This window comes from Mustela erminea, chromosome 11 (genome assembly GCF_009829155.1).
Source record: "Mustela erminea isolate mMusErm1 chromosome 11, mMusErm1.Pri, whole genome shotgun sequence".
Classification (NCBI taxonomy): Eukaryota; Metazoa; Chordata; class Mammalia; order Carnivora; family Mustelidae; genus Mustela; species Mustela erminea.
The window spans coordinates 78,168,805-78,193,260 of NC_045624.1; positions in this window are offsets into that span (position 1 = coordinate 78,168,805).

Below are 24,456 nucleotides of genomic sequence, written 5' to 3' on the forward strand. Positions count from 1 at the left end.
AAAAGAAATATAGGCATCGATACTGGAAAGAAAGAAGTAAAATTTCTTTATTCATGATAAGATGGATCTGTATATGAAATTCCTAAGGAATCCTTCCACCAATCTATCTAGAACTAATAAGCAGTTCAGAAAGTTTGTGTTACAAGATCAGTATATATTAAAATCAACTGCATTTCAACATGCAAGTGGTGAACAATCCAATAATAAAAATAAGAATGCAGTTCCTTTCAGAGTGCCTTCAAAAATAATAAAATATCTAGGAATAAATTTAACAAAAGAATTGCAAAAGCAGTTCATTGAAAGTTACAAAACAACACTGAAATCACTTACAGTCTTAAATGGTAGAAACATCCTCTTATGAATTGGAAGATTTAATATTGTTAGAATGGTAATTATCTCCATTACTCAATAGATTTATTTTAATCCTTACCGAAGTTACAACAGGCTTATTTATTTATTTATTTATTTATTTATATTTGCAGAAATTGGCCAGCTGATCTTAAAAATTTAAAAAACCCCAAAGACCTAAAATCAAGAGAATTTTGAAAAAGCAGAACAAAGTCAGAGTGCTTTCATTTTCTGATTTTAAAGCTTATATAAAGCTATATATATATACACACTAATTTATAATTTATATACTATTATATATTTTATGTACACTATTTACTATACTAAAAATATATGTATGTATACCAATAGTATATATATAGTACATTGTATAAGATATATATGTATATATGTAAATACACACACAGTTATAAATATAGATATCTTTGGCATAAGGATACACATAAAGATCCATAGAATGGAAGTCCAGAAATAAACCCTAACATTTATGGTCAAGAAAACTCTAACTTTTCAATAATAAAGGTGCCAAGGCAATTCAGTAAGAAAAGCACAGTTTTTTCAACAATCGAACTCCACAGGCAAAAAGATTAACTTTGACTCTTGCCTCATACCACAAACAAAACAACTCAAATAGATTATAGGGGCACCTGGGTGGTCGAATTGGTTAAGCTCCTGACTCTTAATTTTAGCTCAGGTCATGATCTCAAGGTTGTGAGATAGAGCCCACCACCAGGCTCTGCACTGAGAGTGGAGTCTGCTTAAGATTCTCTCCCTCCCTCTTTCTCTACTGCTTCATCCTTAAAAAATTAATTAATTAATTAATTAAAAATTAAATTTAATAAATGAATTGTCAACTCACATGAAGGGATAAAACAATAATTTTTTTAAGAAGAAAACACAGAAGAGAAATCTAAGACCTTGGATTAGGCAAAGACTTCTTAAGGTAAAACACCAAAACCTTTCTACATAAAAATAAATAGGATCTTACCAAAATTCAAAATGTTTGTACTTCAAAAGAAAGCATTCTGAAAACATACTAACAAATAATAAGCTGGAAGAAAATATTTGAAAAGCACAGATCTGATAAACTCCTCATATTTAAAATAAACAAAAAATAAATCACTCAAGATTAAAAAACTCCAATGAAAAGTTAGGCAACAGATTTGAATAGTCACCAAAGAGAATATATAAATATATATCCAACATCATTAGTTATTAGAGAAATTAAAATTAAAATCACAGTGAAATACCATTTCCTACCCAGTATTACAGCTAAAGTAAAAAGAAGAAAAAGAAAAAGAAAACAGATGATAGCAAATGTAGTTGAAGATCAGAGAAACAGGAACTCTTATATGTTCTTGATGGGAAGGTAAAATTGCACGGCCAACCTGGAAAGCAGTTTGCCAGGTTTTTTTAAAAGTTAAACATGAATTCACCATTCAACCCAGCATATTCCCCTCCTAGGTATCTAAGAGAAATGAAAACATATGCCCGCATAAGACCTGCATGTAGATGTTCGCAGACGCATTACTCATAATAGTTACAATTGGAAGTGACCTAAATGTCCATCAACTAAAGATGACATAGAAAAGATGTATATCTGCAATGGAATATGAGTTGCAATAAAAAGGAACGGATTGCTGATCAATGCTACAACATGGATGAAATTCAAAAACATTTTGCTCAGTGAATTTTCAGTCATAAGAGACGAGATACTATATGATTCCATTTATATGAATGAAAACACAATTATGGTGCTGTTTACATAAGTCAACAAATTTACTAAGCAACAACTTAATTGTATTCTTGAAGTAAAAAAAAAAAAAATACAAATGAAACAAAGCCATTTTATTGAACACCCAACTCTGAGCTGGATCCCAAAGAAAAATGAGACTGACAACCAGTGAAAAGTTTTCTAGACTGGATGTCAAAATATGAGATTCTTGGTGCCAGCTTCTCCTTGCCAATAAAAATGTTGTGTTTGCAAGTACCTTAACATTTCTGGCTCCATCTTTTATAAAAGTAATTTGGGATAGGTGATTCCTTAAATCCCTAATTACCTATAAAATTCCATGAGTCTATTCACTTCTTAAAAATTATAGGAAGCAACAAAAAATTATAAGAAGCATCCATAAAAATCATAGGATGCAGTGTTAAACTCTGAAGTAATAATTACTATAACTTCCCCAATTTTCTTTCTTTAGCAGTTTTATGTTTTTAGAATGCACTTGGGTATGCAATTTCTAATTCTTTGGACCAATCACATTTCACTGAGTACCCACTATATGTATAAAGTATGAATGCTATGGAAAAAATTAAAATATATAGTACCACCTCAAAAGAATCTTTCATTCTCAAAATAGATGCCATAATGATGATATATAACTTGCAGAAGAATGTTAGATGTGATGGCTCACCGAAGAGGTACAATAAAACACTAGAGTATTTCAGGGCCAAAAAAGATTGCTTAAAACTGGAGGATAAAATAAGCCTTTGTGGGGGTGAATTTAATTTGAATTGAATGTTGAAGAACAGATAAGATTCATATATGTGAAAATGTGAAGAAATTATATCCACTTGGAAAAATTACATGAGTAATATAGGAAAATTCAGAGAAAATCCTAGTTTGGCTGTATCGAATGAAAAAGTGAAGTAAAAAGGTATAAAGTGAGATAGTAAGTTTGAACTTGACTGTGGAAGAGTTTGAATGTTAGGAGGCTTTTCATTGATTCTTTTCTTTTTTTAAAGACTTTATTTATTTATTTGACAGACAGAGATCACAAGTAGGCAGAGAGACAGAAGGGTGGGGGAAGCAGGCTCCCTGCCGAGCAGAGAGCTCGATGCGCTACTCGATCCCAGACCCTGGGACCATGACCCGAGCTGAAGGCAGATGCTTAACCCACTGAGCCACCCAGGTGCCCTTCATTGATTCTTGATAGGTAATCTCACCAACTCTTTTTTTTTTTTTTTAATTAAGACTTTATATTTTTAGGACAATTTTAGATTCATAGCAAAACTGAGATATGCATGCACATGCATAGACTCCCTCGTTGTCCAAATCACTTAGAAATACAGTATTTTTTTTTTTTAAGGATGAACCTACATTGATATATCATAATAAACCAAAGTCAATGGTTTATATTAGGGTTTACTCTTAGTGTTATACATTATGTGGATTTGGACAAATGTATAATAGCATACAGGGTAATTTTACTGCCCTAAAAATCTTCTATGCCTCACTTATTCACCTCTGCCCCTCTTCAGCTTTGGCAACTAATGATTTTTTTTTTTTACTGGCTCCATAGTCTAGCCTTTTCCAAAATGTCATGTAGTTGAAACAGAGATAGACTTTCAGATTGGCTTCTTTCACTTAGTAATATTTTAATTTCCTTATTAACTTTTCATGACTTGATAGTTCATATCTTTTTAACACTGAATCATATTCCACTGCTTGGATGTGCCACAATTTATTTATTTAGCTACTGAAGGATACCTTAGTTGCTTCCAAGTTTTGGCAACTATGAATAAAGCTACTATAAATATCCATGTGTAGATTCTTGAGTGGCTGTAAGTTTTCAGTTCTTTTGGTTATACTAAGGAGTGCAACTGCTGAACCATATGCAAGATTATGTTTAATTTTGTAAGAAACCACCAGACTGTCTTCCAAAGTGGCTATACCATTTTTGCATTCTCAACAGCGACTGGAGTTTCATTTCTCCACATCTTCACCAGCATTTGCTGTTATAGTATTCCAGATTTCAACCATTCTAAGTGTATAGTGGTACCTAATTGTTGTTTTAATTTGCATTTCCCTGATGACATAATACATGAAGCATCTTTTTATATGCTTATATTTCCATCTGTATTTCTTCTCTGGTGAAATGTCTGTTAAGATCTTTGGACCATTTTTTAATTGGGTTGTTTTCGTGCTGTTGAGTATTAAGAGTTCTTTGTACATTTGGGTAACAGTCCTTTATTAGATGTGTCTCTTGCAAATATTTTCTCCCAGTCTGTAGCCTGTCTTCTAATTATCTTGACATTGACTTTCACAGAGCAGGAGTTTTTAATTTTATTGAAGTCCAGTTTAGCATTTGCTTTTCTCATGGATTATAACTTTGGTGTTATAACAAGTTGTTGCCATACCCAAGGTCATCTAAATTTTCTTTGATGTTGTCTTCTGAGAGTTTTATAGTTTTGTGTTTTTTTTTTTTTTTTTTTAAAGATTTTATTTATTCATTTGATACAGAGAGATCACAAGTAGGCAGAGAGGCAGGCAGAGAGAGAGAGGAGGAAGCAGGCTCCCCGCGGAGCAGAGAACCCGATGCGGGACTCGATCCCAGGACCCTGAGATCATGACCTGAGCCGAAGGCAGCGGCTTAACCCACTGTGCCACCCAGGCGCCCTAGTTTTGTGTTTTATATATGGATCTATGATCCATTTGAGTTAGTTTTTGTGCAAGGTATAAAGTCTGTATTTAGATACACTTTTTTGCATGTGGATATTCAGTTGCTCAAGCACCATTTGTTGAAAAGATCATCTTTGCTCCATTTTATTGCTTTTATATATCTGTCAAAGATCAGTGGACTGAATATATGAGAGTCTATTTCTGGTCTCTATTCTGTCACACTGATCTGTTTGTCTCTTCTTTCCCTCATTCCACACTTGATTACCATGGTTTGAAGTTGAGTAGTGTCACTTCTCAACTTTGTTCTTCTTCAATATTGTGTTGGCTATTTTGCATCTTTGCCTTTTCATGTAAGCTTTGTTGGTATCTATAAAATCAAATTGTTGGGATTTTTATTGCAATTGTAATGAATCTATACATCAATTTGGAATGAGCTGACATTTTGACAATATTTAATTTTCCTATTCATGAACATGGAATTTATCTCCATGTATTTAGTTAGTTAGTTCATCAGATTTTTGTCGTTTTCCTCACTTAGATCTTGTGCATATTTTGATCTGCTAACTTTTGAGTAGCAGAGTAAGTTTATCAGAGGTTTCCTTTAAGAAAATTTATCTAATTGTCTTGAAAAGGGAGAAACTGGAAGTTATAAGCCTGGTTGGAATGCAAGACAATAAAGATGTGAAGTTGATTAGTTGTAGTGAAAACAAAGAGTGTGACATGGAGGTAACTGATGTTGCCAAGGTAGACCTAACAAAATTTGTTATTACTTATGTAAGAACAAAAGATGCTGAGTTAATAATGAACAACAGTCTAAATTCTTTAACTGTTCTCTCATTCAGTTTTCCCAAGCACTGAATAGAAGTAAGAGCTATCATCCTCATTTTATAGATTGGAAAACAGCAGAGAAAATAATCCATCCATTCATGTCTGTAACAGACCATGATGGGTTTTGTTGAAATCTAATAGCTTAAGCCTGCTCTGAGTCCTCTCCACAAACTGTGACTTGAACCTTAGTTACTGGAAATATTGAGGTACACCATATGAGCAAAATTCACTTGAGATGGAATAAGAAAAATGATTTTGGATAGCTTGTTTTTCTTCCCTTAACATGTATATGCGTTTGTCTTAGTTTGTGAGCTCAGGGCTCATAAAGCATTGGAAAAAATGAATTTCATACAGAAGCTAAGAATTTTTAATTTATTTTTATTTTTTTTAAGATTTTATTTATTTATTTGAGAGAAAGAGACAGTACATAATCAGTGGGGAGAAGGCAGAGGAAGATGGAGAAGAAAACTGCCCCACTGAGTAGGGAGCCTGTCATGCGGCTCTAGATCATGACCTGAGCCAAAGGCAGACACCTAACTAACTGAGCCACCCAGGGGCCCCAGAAGCTAAGATTTTTAAATAAAAATCCCTATTGAAATTCTCAGATTATATATTAGCTAACTGAATATAATAAAAAAAGTTTAAAAAAATAAAGAAATTCTCGGACTATAGACCAAGTAAGTCACATGGATCATTATCATCATCTTCTTCATAGTAGAGCTTTTTAATAAGAAATTCCATCCTCCAATAAATGGGCAGTGCCTTCTATACTTTTCAAGTTGTATATGCTGTATATATCATTAAAATCATGTAAAAAAAGTGATAATGTGGAAAATGTCTTATAATTTTTATGAAAAGAAGATTAAATAAATATATTTATAGGGTACATGTGCATGTGTGCACATATGTGTAAATCTGAAAATATAAGGAGAAAAATACACAAAATTTTAACTTCAGTTATCTCCTTGTAGTGAGGTTATAATTTTTTTTTTCCATTTTGGGCTTCTTGGATTTTCTAATGATCTGACATTTATTATTTTCATTTTTTTAAAGGGCTTTAAAGACTTCATTCTATCCAAAATAATTGATGAACTGTTGCTGAACTATATAATTCAATTATTAAAGTTCTGTGCTGCTTCTAGTACTTTGTTCCTAAGTAGAATTGTCGTCTTTCAAAGTTATACCTCTTGTCTCTTGCTTTCCTGTGTTATCTCATTTTATAGAATGCATTTTTGCATTAATTGTATTTTGCTGGTTTTGATTTTCACCACTGTAGCTAGGACTGCTTGTTGCCTATTCAATATCCATTCTGTCCTTTTCCCTTAAAAATAGAACTTTGATTTTGTTGGGAATGGCACAGCACCCAGTTAAAAATCAAACAGAAAAATTGAACAAAACAACAACACAACCTATGCATCCATACCTGCGTTGAAGATAAACACGTGTATAGTCTGGTCCATATGCTGTGTGTGGGAGTAGTTGGGAGTAGTTTAAGCTACTTAAAGAGGATTCAGACTCAGCATACACATGTCCTAAATTATGCCTTTGTATTTCCTTTTTATTTCAATATGAAATTCAGACATGATGGCTGATGATGCAATAAGTGTCTTATTTTATTTACTTTGAAAAGTACTCTTAGAACTTAATCTATTTTCATGTTATATTCTAATATACTGTAATTATACTTCTAGGGGTTATACTTCTATTAGGCCATAATCACCTGCCTCCTGTTGGATACCCCAGGATTAATTACTCACAAAATATACTCCATGTGATGGAATAATTGAACACTTAGGTGGAGTTTTTATCCTTTACATTAAGGCTACAGTGGGAAGACAGCAGGAATTTTACTTGGGCTAGTTGGTGCTGAGATGTTCTTTTGAGTAAGAATTAGCATCTGCTTTAATTTTTTCACAAGGATATTTTGATTCATAATGGTAACTGTATAATTATAAGAAAGAATGATAATAAAAACAATAATAATAACTATAGTTTATTATGGTAGTTGAGTACTCTAAGTTGGACACATTAAGTCCATCATACTATTTAATTCTTATACCAACTGCTATTAAGTAGTCATACTTATTTGCACATTTCATTAAGAAACAGAGGCTCATATATACTAAGCAACTTGGCAAAAGTCACACAACTAGGAAATGTTAAAGCAGGAACGTGGTCAAAGTTACATTTGAATTTTAAAGATTTGCTAAAGTATGAACCACAACGCTATTCTTCTACCATGTTTCCATTTTCTTTTATCAAAGTATATTCTTCCAGTTGATCTAAAATGGTGTCAAATTGGGGAGCCTGGGGGATGGCTCAGTCAGCTAAGCGTCTTCCTTTGGCTCAGGTCATGATCCCAGAATCCTGGGATAGAGCCTGGCACCTCGGTGGAGGGAGGGAAGGTGGTGGGGAGAGTGGTGGCACCCTCCATGCTCAGCAAGGAGCCTGCTTCTCCCTTTCCTTTTGCCCCTCGCCCCCCACCAACCCAGTTAGTGCTCTCTCTTGCTATCTTTCTCTCTCTCAAATAAATAAAGTCTTAATTTTTTTTTAAACTGTGACAAATTATCTGCATATAATTTAAAACAAAGGGAGTCTTTAAAACAAAGGGAGTCTTAACTTTCACTCATTGTCATAGCATTTTGACCATTAAGGTATCATCACTGCTCTAGGCCTAATTGAGGGCCTTAGCCTAAAGAAAATGTTTGTGTTCCTCCTCCTCAGATACTTGTGTCTAGTGATAGTATTTACAGCCTAAAGAGGCATAGGGAAATATGGGCAGTGTGAATTCTATATAGGTAAAACAAAATTGTTTTGCAATATATCAGTTGAACTGTGATCTTTTGATTTCCGAAATATACTAGGTTGAAGGCTGTTCATACTGTCAGCACGTCCTTCTGGCTTTTCTTATCAATGGTTAAAGAATCTTGAGCCTGCATTGGCAGTCAGTACTCTAAATTCCCTCAACAGACATGCATTCCGTAAAAATTGGATAATAATGTAATAATAAGGAAGAGTATATACAGTTTATTTGGAGATAGCACATGATTATCTTTTTATTCAGAGCCTGATTTGCATTAGTTCCACCTTGCTATGTTATGAGACACTAGGCAAAGTATGACTGACTTTCGTGAACCTCGGAGAAAACTAAAGGATCTAGTATAATCAATAACAGTGAAATTGAATTTTTTTAAACATACGGTGCAGTTACAGAAAACATGTATAATTATAGCTGCTGTAATAAGGGATCTAATAGAATCATGAAACTTTCTGCATTTTGTCCCATCTTAGCACTTTTTCTACCTAAATTCAAACATTCACTTGCCTTTCATAAATGCTGTTTTTGCAGAATTTCATGCTCACAGCCTTGTGTTCCACATCTGTGTGGAAAAGCCTACCCAGGGAGTTGCTTTAGCATTAGACACATGATTAGACACTGATAGACACATGGCATTTAGTAATACCATTAACATACTCTGCACCACACAATGGCAACAGATGTCTTAAGTACTAACAACTAATCAAAAAGTAAATCAGCCAACATAAAAAACATCTGGAATCCTAGAAATGGAAGAATTTAGTCAGAGATCATTCAATATTCTATCAAATTTGTGTTAATTTGTGAAAAGCTGTGCTGGATGTTTTTATGCAAATGAGGCCAAATATACATTTTACTCTGTGATCTCCAAAACCATTTACTATAGAAAGCACTTTGTCAGGTTCTGAAGCACTTCTTCCGAGGCCTGAGATAACTCAAGCTTTCAGAAATAATTCTCTTATTAAAGCAATATGTTCAAAGTGAGCAATGCAAGTCCACAGGGAATGCTGCTGAGAAAGTAATGGTCTGCTGGTGAGTTGATGGACTGCATTAGTGGTCCCAGCCAATCCGGAAGGAGGACTGACAGCAGCTCAATTTGTAATGTATTTCATATGGAGAACATACTCAGCAAAGAGCCTTAAGTATTAGAACTGTGCATTGGCTAATTAAACTCTTTGCAAATCATGGCGTTGCACCCATGAATTATACTCGGGCCATTACTCTCTGATCTTTGGGAACATTCTTATCCACATATGAACAATAATCATAAAGGCAGATAGATTTACAGAGAATGTATTTTCAGTTTAATTTTCACTTACAATATTAACTTAATTTGTGGTCCTAGAAATTCATTTCCTGAGAAGGGGGAGACTTTGTAACATTGTTGTTGTTGCTGTTAAATATTAAAAAAGAGTTAAGAATCTGAAAGTCTCTCAGGTGATTCTTAATGTTCAAAAAAAATTGTTATGGTGCCTTCAGAAATTAGTAGAATTCTGTATTTCAATAAAAATCGTAATTATTCCAAATGAGGACTTTCAGTACTATGTTTTGCAGTACTGAAAGTCCTCATTTGGAATAATTACGATTGTTATTGAAATATAGAATTTTACTAATTGAATCTAAAATTAAGATTTTAGACAAGGTTGCAGTCCTCAAAAATTTTAGTATTTAAAAGGCCATTATTTTTTCATCTTTTGGGCAGCTGTGCCTGAAAATGGTAGTTAGTTTTATAGGTAAATAAAGAAGAATAAATAAAGATGAGTGTTGCCTGTCTTTTGAATTTTCTTTTGTAAATGTGATGAATATTTAGCTGTGCTAAGTTGCTTCCCTGCATATTGGTGGCATAATGACATAATTCATTAACATAGCAAATATAACAAGAAAGCTGTAGTTATTAGCACACAATTTGCAAGTTGTTTTTTATCTTGAGTTATCTTAAGGCACATGTTAAACTGTGAACTCAAATTTAACACTGCATTACTGCAGTGGTTTTATATTTTGAATATAATGTAGCAGAAAAGAATTTTCAGGCTGCTCCATAACAAAACATGCCAGTGAGTTGTTATGCTTGTGTGATGTCCAGGGTTCTCCCTTACAGCGTTATTTAATGTTTACTTAGATGGGAAAGGTAGATTGCAATTATTTCCCTGTTAGTATGCCATTTTCTGCTTTACTTATTTTTATTTATATATTTTATTCAACCTCTGTTCTCTAGAGCATATAAACGTTAAGAGTCTTCTAGAAGTACCAAGAAATGCTTAATGGTACAAATCTCAAATGTACACAAAAACGAGTCTTAATAAACTACACTGTCAGAACATGAAAATTAGCTCAGAAAACTCGCCCATGAAATGCTTCCATTAGAGGACAGATTTTATTTTTCCTAAAGAATAATCGATGATTAAAGTTTATCTCCAAATACAGAAAATTTGCATCAAAGAGAATGCTTCCTCGGGAGAAGATATACGGGGGAGTATAACTAATACTCTAAATGGTCATCTTTTTAAGCATACTTTTAGGAGAAAAAAAAAAAAAAAGAAACTGAGATAATCCCAAACTATTAGACATGGGAACTTTATATTTATAGTCTTTGCACAATCATAGAAGCCGTAATGATCCCCTGATAGTATTAATTCCTCTTACAGTTTTTATAAACTTGTCAAGTCCTGCACTTTGTTTCTCTTACAGCATTGACATTGAAGCTGAGTGATGCTCAGATTTTTATCTCCTGGCATGAATAAAAAACTGTGTCACAAGGGTACATAATAAAAACGAATGTGAGGTTTACTAGAGATAGGGGACTTTTTGGATCAAAGCATATCCATTTATGAATGTTATAAACTTTTGATAAAACAAGTTGTCATGTGATGGCATGTTTATTTCAGAAGTATGGATGAAAAGATAATATTTTTAATTAAAAATAATAAGAAATTTCTTCCAGCAGGCAGAAAATAGTGCTGGGGCATGTGGCTAACAGCTGGACGTTATTAAATATATATGAATTTGAGCATCTCATTGGTGATTCTTTAATAAAGCTATCTTTATTTCTTTTATTGCTAGTGAGGAAGGTCACACATTTGTACTCAAGAGGACAAAACAGATGTCGATTTTACATTTTTTTCTCTAATTGTTGTAATCTTTCTCACAAACCACCTACTTTTTAGTTAATGGAGAACCATAAACTTGTCAATAAGATTATCTTAGTCATTCCTAGTAAAGCTGTCAGTCAGTGTAAGGTTCCGGTCCCTGAGGGATTGTTTCTCTTCTTCCCTTCTCCTTCCAAGATGCATAGCTGTGAGGGGAACTTTTTCCAGTTCTTAGGGGGAAGGTAAGGTTCATCTCTGATTGGTTCTATCCTCATCTCTGCTATCTAGTCTGACTCTAAATGTAAAAGCTGACCATGTACTCTGTTACTCTTTCCATTCCTGCTGTAATAGCAAAAGTGTTCTCCAAGGCAAATTATGCAACTAACATGATATCCTCATCCTACTTGATCATTCCAAGCAGTATGCAGTTGTTGCCAACGAAGTTTTTCACTTTTATTTCCAAACCACGCTAGAAAAATTTGGCCATCATATGAATCATTACAATACAGTTCCAAGAGACCAAAACTGAAAACAATTTAAACAAACAAAAAGATGAATTTTTCAAGTCACAGGGACAATCGTTGAGTAGGGCAGAAGGTCTCACTGACGACTGCATTAAGGACCTGGGAGCTTAAGGACCCCCTTCATCTCTTCTCTGTCTGCGCTACGAGTGTGTTGATTTCATTCTGAAAACTTCTCTAAAAGGTCAGCAATCTCTCCCCTGGTTAGCTGTGAAGATGTGGTATTCTTAATAAACTGTGTACAGGCCCAGGTTGAAAAATACCTGGGAAGCCCTTCAGTTGCTTTACCTAAGGCCATTCACCTATCATTTAGCAAGTAGGCAGTTTCCAATGCAGGTCATACAAGAATCACCTTCTTTGAAGAAGCATTTCACAGGGGAAAGAGTAGGAGAAAGTGTTGAAATAGACATCAGGATTATACATGCCCCTAAGTGTAAATAAGTAATCATTTCACTGCCAATATTTTTATTAGAATATATCCACTTTCCTTAATTTCTTCCAGAGTCTTTGACTTGTAACAGTCTTATGCCTTAGACCATGTACCCTTTTCTTAGTTTTTAGTGAAATGTCACAAGATCGGCTCTCTTCAATCTTAAAATGAACATGACTTGGCCCTGCTTTCTCCTCCAACCTCATCTCTACAGCTTTTATAGATCCTTTTTCTTGTTTCTGAAAACATACTGACCTCTTTCTTGTCTGAAGTCTTTTGACCGTACATTTTACTCTTCCTGGCGTGTTTCTCCCATTGGTTATCTCCTTCTCAGCTTTCGTTTCTAAGCTGAAGTATTATCCCAGAGAGACCAACCCTTATTGCCTTAAGTATGATCTTCATTTACCTGTTGATTCACTCTTTTTTGTTAATCTCTTTAAAAAGGTTTTTAAAATTTATCTTTAATTATTTATCTTTTATTATTTATCTCTTCCAGTGGACAGCAAGATCTACAAACACGAGGACTGTGCTTCTGATCTACCATTCTATCCTCAGAGGTTTGCCTTAAGCCAAGCATATGGCAAGCTCTAAAAGCCATTTGTCAGCTCAGACGTTAAATGTTAAATTTGACTCTTGCCAACTTTTACCTTAATCTGTTGCAGCATTTCTTCTTTGGCTTCTGTATTAATAATCTGTCCTGCCTTCTCTTGGTGTTTTGGTTCTAATTCCTTTCATTTTTTTCCCTCTTCCTCACAAAACATTAGTCTTCTGGAAATCCTTATTTTCTTCTCAAACTATGTACTTTGACAAATCTGATGCTTTTTTTTTTTATGGTTTTAACTACTGTTCATATGCTTAGTGTTCAGCAATGTTTGTTTTTAGTTCTCCCGATCATTAGAATCATTCTCTGTTTTGCTGATTACTCTTTTGAGTATTATTAAATGGAATTGAGCATTCTCCACCCTCTTCAACAACCTCACCCTATTTTCCAAAACCAAAAGGCCAGTTACCCAAGCCAGAAACCAAGAAGTTTCATCCAGTGTTCTGACTCCATTCCATCATTTGCTAGTTATGCGTGTATTCACATATTCCGTCACCAGTATTCATTAAGTTATCTTAATTTTGCCTTCTCTATAATTCTAAAATGTATCCTCTCTTCTGTAACAGTCTCTAACTCATCTCCTTGCCTCATAGTATTGCCCGTGATGAGCAATTCTGGGTCCTGCCACCAGAGTGGATTTTCTGATCATAAATTTGCCTCTCGGGATTTAAATATTTCAGGTGTTTCCTCTTGTCTTCAGAATATTTCTCAGTAAGCTATGTAAATTCTAACCTAATTTCCAGATAGTTACCAACAAACCTGGTGTTAAATCTACACCAAATCATAGTAATATCTTAAATATTTTAAGTTCTCTCATGCTTCTGTTGGAGTCAGTTGGCTAATCGAAATATTACCGGTCTAGACTCAGTTATGGGACACCTTTCCCATAAAACCATTTCCTGGTTGTGATGTATCAAGATGACTTTGTGTCTCCTCTTTACTATCATAGGATTCCATGTGTCTTCCTAGTAAGGCAATTTATCACCCATAACTAAATCATTAATTTGAATTCATGTATCCTCTGCAGTAATGAGCATTTAGTTAAAATCAGAACTTTGTTACAACTCTAAGTGACTGCTCACGTTCTCCATTGAACTGGACTTGTCCAGTGTAAAAGAACAGAACTCATTCAGAGAAATTAAAATGGAAAAAAGAGGATTAATATTATATAGTCTCAGGAATCTTATCTCTTCAGATTCTGGAAAACTTACATCAAACCCTTCACTTCCAGCACCAACCACAGTAAGTCCAGGCTGTCCCCCAAGGAAATTACCATACCGATGCAAACTTGAAAACCCACCTCTTCCCCATTGCCCCCTACACTGGACACATATGCAAATATATACACAATCTCTTTCACACAAAACTTCACAAGTCTATTAGATAGTAGGAAAGTACCAGGGGAGAGGCTATATTTCATGCAGAAGAAATTTATAATCTCTATTTGAAATTTCTATTACAACAGTCCACCCTTATCCATGGTTTCACTTTCTGTAGTTTCTGTAGTTCACTTACCTGCAGTCAACTGTGGTCCAAAAGCAGATGATTCTCCTTCTGACATGTCATCAGAGTCAATAGTGGCCTAACACTACACCACAGTGCCTACATCATTCATTTCATTATCTCATCACATAGGCAATTCATCATTTCACATCATCACGAGAAGAAGGGTGAGTACAGTAAGGATAGGATATTTTGAGAGAAAGACCAGAGTCAAGTAACTATTATTATGGTATATGGTTACCATCGTATTATTTTATTATTAGTTACTGTTAATTTCTTATTGTGCCTAATTTATAAGTTAAACTTTATCAGATTATGTATGTATAGGAGAAAATATGTAGCGGATTTATGGGGTTCTATACTATCTGCACTTTCAGGCATCCACTGGGGGTCTTGGAACATATTCCTTTTGGATAAGGGAGGAGCTCCTCTACTGAAAATCTCTTTAAACCTCTCCTCCACTAAGAATATCTTTCTTTATCCTTTTTGCTTTCCTGCAGTTTTTAACGTCTTCTTACTACTCTCTCTTGACTATGTCTTTCTCATTGGGTTTTCTCAGGAGCTCCAAATTTCTCTTCTCCTGTTAATCAGAACAAGTGAGTTAAATCCAGATTGCATTTTTAAACTTGCATTCCCAAACCTAAGAAACTGTTTTATGTATTTTGCCAAAGATTAGTCCCTACCTCCTCCATGATATAGAGAGTAACTTGGGCGAGTTACTTAAACTTTCAGTATTTTGATTTCCTTATCTGTGTGATAGAGATAATTGTATTAATCCCTTCATGTGTTTATCTTCCTGATTAAATTACTTAATACCTGTAAACTTAAACAATACTAGCAGTTATGTGCTTATTCAGTGTTAATCATTGCAATTGCTGTGGTTTTTTATACTCCTTGGAAATCTCTATGGTTAAACAAACTTTTTTCCTTGCTATTATTGTATCTTTCTCTTTATCCTTCCCTTTCTCCCCCTACCTCCCTTCCCCTGGCCCTTTTTGTTGTTAAATAAAACTAGTATGGAATCTCACAGAAAATTACAGCTTGAAAACCTGGGTCACATGAGAACAAGAAAACAGCAAGCAATGCATTTGTTTTTCTTTCTGCTCTCATAATGATTTTGATCTCTGCTTCTCTGTCTCTGTCTCTCTCTCTCTCTATTCTATTTAATCTTTTGTATGCTTTATTAATCTTTTTGCACATGACACAAATATAATACCACTCCAAGGTGGTGGTTTAGAATCCCAAATCTGTATATCCTTATCTACTCTGGGAGGGAAAGTCTAATTGGCCCATGTTATGTCAAAGGTCTACCCCTACTGCAGTTACCCTGTTTTTGAGATGAGTAAGTTCTTTAAACAAAAAAGGAACCATTGGCTTCTTTTAAAAACACTCCTTGTACGTACTTAAACACCTGACCTTTAGGAAATGTCTCTTGTTCATCTTTTATCTCTAACATTAAGCACAGTCTTGGCCTATAGATGATAGTCAATAAATGTTTATTGGGAGAATCAGGTATTTGCTTTGTGCAGAATTTCACTCACTAGCAAATTTTTGTTAAAGTAATATTTTAGGGTTTTTAATAAACTGAGTTATTCTTACATGTATAAGTGACTTTAATTAAAAAAAAAAACAGGTGTGGTTGATGGGGAAGATTGAAAAAGCAATCAAAGATGAAGTAAATTAATAGAGAACCCAACTCCTGATTTCAGCTCAGGTCTGATCTCAGGGTCATGGGATTGAGCCCTGTGTAGGAATTAGCACTGAGCATGGAACCTGGAAGAGTCTCTCTGTCTCCCTCTGTCCCTGAAAGGGTTTTCTCTCTCCCTTTCTCAAATAACAGTAGTTCCATCAATTGTTCTCAGTTATCCCAAGAGTTATGAGAATGAGAATTATAAACATTTCTTTTTTTTATATGTAATAAGTCTTAAAAGTAATTTTTATGTAGTACTCAAAATATACATAATTCTTTCTCTTACCCATATCCAAATGTCTAGGAGCGTGTTTCATTTTACCTATTTTTCTAAATATATTAGAAATTTTATTTTTTTAAGATTTTATAAATTTCATTTCATCTCGAAGCAATCCATGCAACATGACCAGTATTAATTTAGAAGAATTCATTTATAAGGTCTTAAAACTAAACGCACTTTGTTGCAATTCAAGGTACTTAATTTTACAGTCGTCTGAATGGTGAGTGGAATATAACCAGAAGAATCAGGCAGAAGAGAATCTTTAAATATACACATAAATAGGAGGAGGAGTCAAGATGGCGGAGAAGTAGCAGGCTGAGACTGCTTCAGCTAGCCAGAGATCAGCTAGATAGCTTATCTAAAGATTGCAAACACCTGAAAATCCATCAGCAGATTGAAGAGAAGAAGAACAGCAATTCTGGAAACAGAAAAACAACCACTTTCTGAAAGGTAGGACCGGCGGAGAAGTGAATCCAAAGCGACGGGAAGATAGACCCCGGGGGGAGGGGCCGGCTCCCGGCAAGCGGCGGAGCAACGGCGCACAAAATCAGGACTTTTAAAAGTCTGTTCCGCTGAGGGACATCGCTCCAGAGGCTAACCCGGGGCGAAGCCCACGCGGGTTCAGCGTGGCCTCAGGTCCCGCAGGGTCACAGAAGGATCAGGGGTGTCTGAGTGTCGCAGACCTTGCGGGTATTGGAACGGGAAAGTCGGCTACAGAGACAGAGCCGACAGTAAGCTCACAGCTCGGTGTTACCTTGAACTGATCGCAGGCTCGGAGAGCTCGGAGCGCTGCCGGAGGTCAGGCAGACGGGAGTAACTGGGCGCTGTTCTCTGAGGGGGCACTGAGGAGTGGGGCCCTGGGCTCTCGGCTCCTCCGGGCCGGAGACCAGGAGGCCGCCATTTGTATTCCCATCCTCCGGAACTCTACGGAAAGCGCTCAGGGAACAAAAGCTCCTGAAAGCAAACCCGAGCGGATTACTCACCCCGGCCCCGGGTAAGGGCGGTGTAATTCCGCCTGGGGCAAAGACTCTTGAGAATCACTACACCAGGCCCCTCCCCCAGAAGATCAACAAGAAATCCAGCCAAGACCAAGTTCACCTACCAAGGAGTGCGGTTTCAATACCAAGGAGAGCAGCAGAATTCCAGAGGAGGAGAAAGCCAAGCACGGAACTCATGGCTTTTTCCCTGTGATTTTTTTTTAGTCTTGCAGTTAATTCAATTTTTTTCTTTTTCATTTTTTTGTTTTTTTCTTTTCTCGCCTTCGGGTAAATTTTTTTTTTTTTTTTTTTAACTGTTACCTTTTTCTTTCTTAACGATTTTTTACTAGTTTATCTAATATATATATTTTTTCATTTTTACATTTTTCTCAGGTGTTTTCCTTTTTTTTTTAATTCTTTTCTTTTCTTTTTTCTTTTTTTTTCTTTCTTTCTTCTTGTTTTTTCTTTCTTCCTTTTTGAACCTCTTTTTATCCCCTTTCTCCCCCCTCACGATTTTGGATCTCTTCTAATTTGGTTAAAGCATTTTTTCCTGGGGTTGTTGCCACCCTTTTAGTATTTTACTTGCCCCTTCATATACTCTCATCTGGACAAAATGACAAGACGGAAAAATTCAACACAAAAAAAAGAACAAGAGGCAGTACCGAAGGCTAGGGACCTAATCAATACAGACATTGGTAATATGTCAGATCTAGAGTTCAGAATGACAATTCTCAAGGTTCTAGCCGGGCTTGAAAAAGGCATGGAAGATATTAGAGAAACCCTCTCGAGAGATATAAAAGCCCTTTCTGGAGAAATAAAAGAACTAAAATCTAACCAAGTTGAAATCAAAAAAGCTATTAATGAAGTGCAATCAAAAATGGAGGCTCTCACTGCTAGGATAAATGAGGCAGAAGAAAGAATTAGTGATATAGAAGACCAAATGACAGAGAATAAAGAAGCTGAGCAAAAGAGGGACAAACAGCTAGTGGACCACGAGGGGAGAATTCGAGAGATAAGTGACACCATAAGACGAAACAATATTAGAATAATTGGGATTCCAGAAGAAGAAGAAAGAGAGAGGGGAGCAGAAGGTATACTGGAGAGAATTATTGGGGAGAATTTCCCCAATATGGCAAAGGGAACGAGCATCAAAATTCAGGAGGTTCAGAGAACGCCCCTCAAAATCAATAGGAATAGGCCCACACCCCGTCACCTAATAGTAAAATTTACAAGTCTCAGTGACAAAGAGAAAATCCTGAAAGCAGCCCGGGAAAAGAAGTCTGTAACATACAATGGTAAAAATATTAGATTGGTAGCTGACTTATCCACAGAGACCTGGCAGGCCAGAAAGAGCTGGCATGATATTTTCAGAGCATTAAACGAGAAAAACATGCAGCCAAGAATACTATATCCAGCTAGGCTATCATTGAAAATAGAAGGAGAGATTAAAAGCTTCCAGGACAAACAAAAACTGAAAGAATTTGCAAATACCAAACCAGCTCTACAGGAAATATTGAAAGGGGTCCTCTAAGCAAAGAGAGAGCCTACAAGTGGTAGATCAGAAAGTAACAGAGACCATATACAGTAACAGTCAACTTACAGGCAATACAATGGCACTAAATTCATATCTCTCAATAGTTACCCTGAATGTTAATGGGCTAAATGCCCCTGTCAAAAGACACAGGGTATCAGAATGGATAAAAAAACAAAACCCATCTATATGTTGCCTCCAAGAAACTCATTTTAAGCCCGAAGACACCTCCAGATTTAAAGTGAGGGGGTGGAAAAGAATTTACCATGCTAATGGACATCAGAAGAAAGCAGGAGTGGCAATCCTTATATCAGATCAATTAGATTTTAAGCCAAAGACTATAATAAGAGATGAGGAAGGACACTATATCATACTCAAAGGGTCTGTCCAACAAGAAGATTTAACAATTTTAAATATCTATGCCCCCAACGTGGGAGCAGCCAACTATATAAACCAATTAATAACAAAATCAAAGAAACACATCAACAATAATACAATAATAGTAGGGGACTTTAACACTCCCCTCACTGAAATGGACAGATCATCCAAGCAAAAGATCAGCAAGGAAATAAAGGCCTTAAACGATACACTGGACCAGATGGACATCACAGATATATTCAGAATATTTCATCCCAAAGCAACAGAATACACATTCTTCTCTAGTGCACATGGAACATTCTCCAGAATAGATCACATCCTCGGTCCTAAATCAGGACTCAACCGGTATCAAAAGATTGGGATCATTCCCTGCATATTTTCAGACCACAATGCTCTAAAGCTAGAACTCAACCACAAAAGGAAGTTTGGAAAGAACCCAAATACATGGAGACTAAACAGCATCCTTCTAAAGAATGAATGGGTCAACCGGGAAATTAAAGAAGAATTGAAAAAAATCATGGAAACAAATGATAATGAAAATACAACGGTTCAAAATCTGTGGGACACAACAAAGGCAGTCCTGAGAGGAAAATATATAGCGGTACAAGCCTTTCTCAAGAAACAAGAAAGGTCTCAGGTACACAACCTAACCCTACACTTAAAGGAGCTGGAGAAAGAACAAGAAAGAAACCCTAAGCCCAGCAGGAGAAGAGAAATCATAAAGATCAGAGCAGAAATCAATGAAATAGAAACCAAAAAAACAATAGAACAAATCAACGAAACTAGGAGCTGGTTCTTTGAAAGAATTAATAAAATTGATAAACCCCTGGCCCGACTCATCAAAAAGAAAAGAGAAAGGACCCAAATAAATAAAATCATGAATGAAAGAGGAGAGATCACAACTAACACCAAAGAAATACAAACTATTATAAGAACATACTATGAGCAACTCTACGCCAATAAATTTGACAATCTGGAAGAAATGGATGCATTCCTAGAAACATATAAACTACCACAACTGAACCAGGAAGAAATAGAAAGCCTGAACAGACCCATAACCAGTAAGGAGATTGAAACAGTCATTAAAAATCTCCAAACAAACAAAAGCCCAGGGCCAGACGGCTTCCCGGGGGAATTCTACCAAACATTTAAAGAAGAACTAATTCCTATTCTCCTGAAACTGTTCCAAAAAATAGAAATGGAAGGAAAACTTCCAAACTCATTTTATGAGGCCAGCATCACCTTGATCCCAAAACCAGACAAGGATCCCACCAAAAAAGAGAGCTATAGACCGATATCCTTGATGAACACAGATGCGAAAATACTCAACAAAATACTAGCCAATAGGATTCAACAGTACATTAAAAAGATTATTCACCACGACCAAGTGGGATTTATTCCAGGGCTGCAAGGTTGGTTCAACATCCGCAAATCAGTCAATGTGATACAACACATCAATAAAAGAAAGAACAAGAACCATATGATACTCTCAATAGATGCTGAAAAAGCATTTGATAAAGTACAGCATCCCTTCCTGATCAAAACTCTTCAAAGTGTAGGGATAGAGGGCACATACCTCAATATCATCAAAGCCATCTATGAAAAACCCACCGCAAATATCATTCTCAATGGAGAAAACCTGAAAGCTTTTCCGCTAAGGTCAGGAACACGGCAGGGATGTCCATTATCACCACTGCTATTCAACATAGTACTAGAGGTCCTAGCCTCAGCAATCAGACAACAAAAGGAAATTAAAGGCATCCAAATCGGCAAAGAAGAAGTCAAATTATCACTCTTCGCAGATGATATGATACTATATGTGGAAAACCCAAAAGACTCCACTCCAAAACTGCTAGAACTTATACAGGAATTCAGTAAAGTGTCAGGATATAAAATCAATGCACAGAAATCAGTTGCATTTCTCTACACCAACAGCAAGACAGAAGAAAGAGAAATTAAGGAGTCAATCCCGTTTACAATTGCACCCAAAACCATAAGATACCTAGGAATAAACCTAACCAAAGAGACACAGAATCTATACTCAGAAAACTATAAAGTACTCATGAAAGAAATTGAGGAAGACACAAAGAAATGGAAAAATGTTCCATGCTCCTGGATTGGAAGAATAAATATTGTGAAAATGTCTATGCTACCTAAAGCAATCTACACATTTAATGCAATTCCTATCAAAGTACCATCCATCTTTTTCAAAGAAATGGAACAAATAATGCTAAAATTTATATGGAACCAGAAAAGACCTCGAATAGCCAAAGGGATATTGAAAAAGAAAGCCAACGTTGGTGGCATCACAATTCCGGACTTCAAGCTCTATTACAAAGCTGTCGTCATCAAGACAGCATGGTACTGGCACAAAAACAGACACATAGATCAATGGAACAGAATAGAGAGCCCAGAAATAGACCCTCAACACTATGGTCAACTAATCTTCGACAAAGCAGGAAAGAATGTCCAATGGCAAAAAGACAGCCTCTTCAATAAATGGTGCTGGGAAAATTGGACAGCCACATGCAGAAAAATGAAATTGGACCATTTCCTTACACCACACACAAAAATAGACTCAAAATGGATGAAGGACCTCAATGTGCGAAAGGAATCCATCAAAATCCTTGAGGAGAACACGGGCAGCAACCTCTTTGACCTCAACCGCAGCAACATCTTCCTAGGAACAACGCAAAAGGCAAGGGAAGCAAGGGCAAAAATGAACTATTGGGATTTCATCAAGATCAAAAGCTTTTGCACAGCAAAGGAAACAGTTAACAAAATCAAAAGACAACTGACAGAATGGGAGAAGATATTTGCAAACGACATATCAGATAAAGGACTAGTGTCCAGAATCTATAAAGAACTTAGCAAACTCAACACCCAAAGAACAAATAATCCAATCAAGAAATGGGCAGAGGACATGAACAGACATTTCTGCAAAGAAGACATCCAGATGGCCAACAGACACATGAAAAAGTGCTCCATATCACTCGGCATCAGGGAAATACAAATCAAAACCACAATGAGATATCACCTCACACCAGTCAGAATGGCTAAAATAAACAAGTCAGGAAATGACAGATGCTGGCGAGGATGCGGAGAAAGGGGAACCCTCCTACACTGTTGGTGGGAATGCAAGCTGGTGCAGCCACTCTGGAAAACAGCATGGAGGTTCCTCAAAATGTTGAAAATAGAACTGCCCTATGACCCAGCAATTGCACTATTGGGTATTTACCCTAAGGATACAAACGTAGTGATCCAAAGGGGCACATGCACCCGAATGTTTATAGCAGCAATATCCACAATAGCCAAACTATGGAAAGAACCTAGATGTCCATCAACAGATGAATGGATCAAGAAGATGTGGTATATATACACAATGGAATACTATGCAGCCATCAAAAGAAATGAAATCTTGCCATTTGCGACAACATGGATGGAACTAGAGCGTATCATGCTTAGCGAAATAAGTCAAGCAGAGAAAGACAACTATCATATGATCTCCCTGATATGAGGAAGTGGTGATGCAACATGGGGGCCTAAGTGGGTAGGAGAAGAATCAATGAAACAAGATGGGATTGGGAGGGAGACAAACCATAAGTGACTTTTAATCTCACAAAACAAACTGAGGGTTGCTGGGGGGAGGGGGTTTGGGGGAAGGGGGTGGGATTATGGACATTGGGGAGGGTATGTGCTTTGGTGAGTGCTGTGAAGTGTGTAAACCTGGTGATTCACAGACCTGTACCCCTGGGGATAGAGTATTATGCCTCCATCAGAAAGGATGAATACCCAACTTTTGTAGCAACATGGACGGGACTGGAAGAGATTATGCTGAGTGAAATAAGTCAAGCAGAGAGAGTCAACTATCATATGGTTTCACTTATTTGTGGAGCATAACAAATAGCATGGAGGACATGGGGACTTAGAGTGGAGAAGGGAGTTGGGGGAAATTGGAAGGGGAGGTGAACCATGAGAGACTATGGACTCTGAAAAACAATCTGAGGGTTTTGAAGGGACAGGGGGTGGGAGGTTGGGGTACCAGGTGGTGGGTATTATAGAGGGCACGGATTGCATGGAGCACGGGGTGTGGTGCAAAAATAATGAATACTGTTATGCTGGAAATAAAAATAAATAAAAAAAAAAAAAAAAAAAAAAAAAAAAAAAAATAAATATACACATAAATAATTATTTAAAATTTTAGTCCTGATTCTTAGTCACACTTGTTACTCACAGAAGTCAAGCCATATTTTCATTATTAATGTATTTGTAAGGAAAAAAAACAAACAAACTATAAACTAAACTAAATAGGAGCCATGGAATAGGAAAAAAGTGATTAGCAGCTTCTAGGGGAACAAAACTCACTACAGGAAATGAATGCCATTCCATTTCGATTTTACAAAGAAATAGCTTAATTGAAAAGATTCTTAGTCTGTTGGAAAACCTCATCTCTCATTACATATTTCTTGCTCCATGTACCATTCCTAAAATATTTATTGATCCAAACCTGGTTAATAATACTGAAATTCATCTGTCTTCAGAAATGCTTACAGATTTTCAGATAAGTGGATGAAATATTAGTTTTTAAGTGAATGAAGTTTGTGCGCATATGTATACTTATACATACACACTTATTATATCTATTAGCTTTGTTAAAATCAATTACTACTTTTTAACTAACATTTATATGACATAAATGTCTTCCTAAACATTTTAGATTGTTGAACCCCTCTCTGTTTTGTCTCACAACTTAGAAACCTACTCCTAGATGATAAGAGTTCAATATAAACAAATACTTTTGCTCTTCCACATTTTTCTTTTCCTAAGGGACTCCTGGAAATTGCCCAGGGAAATTATCACTTGTTATGTTGAAAATCATGTGAAAACCAAAGAACTAGTTAACTTTTGTCTAATAACTTTTTTTTGTCTAATAACTTTTGATTAAAATTTATGTGATACATAAGATATGTAGCATAACATAAAACTGTCCGTTGTGACAAGTTTTGTGATAAGCAAGTTTACAAAACAGATTACATTTGTCTTGCAGTAGTCAAAATACT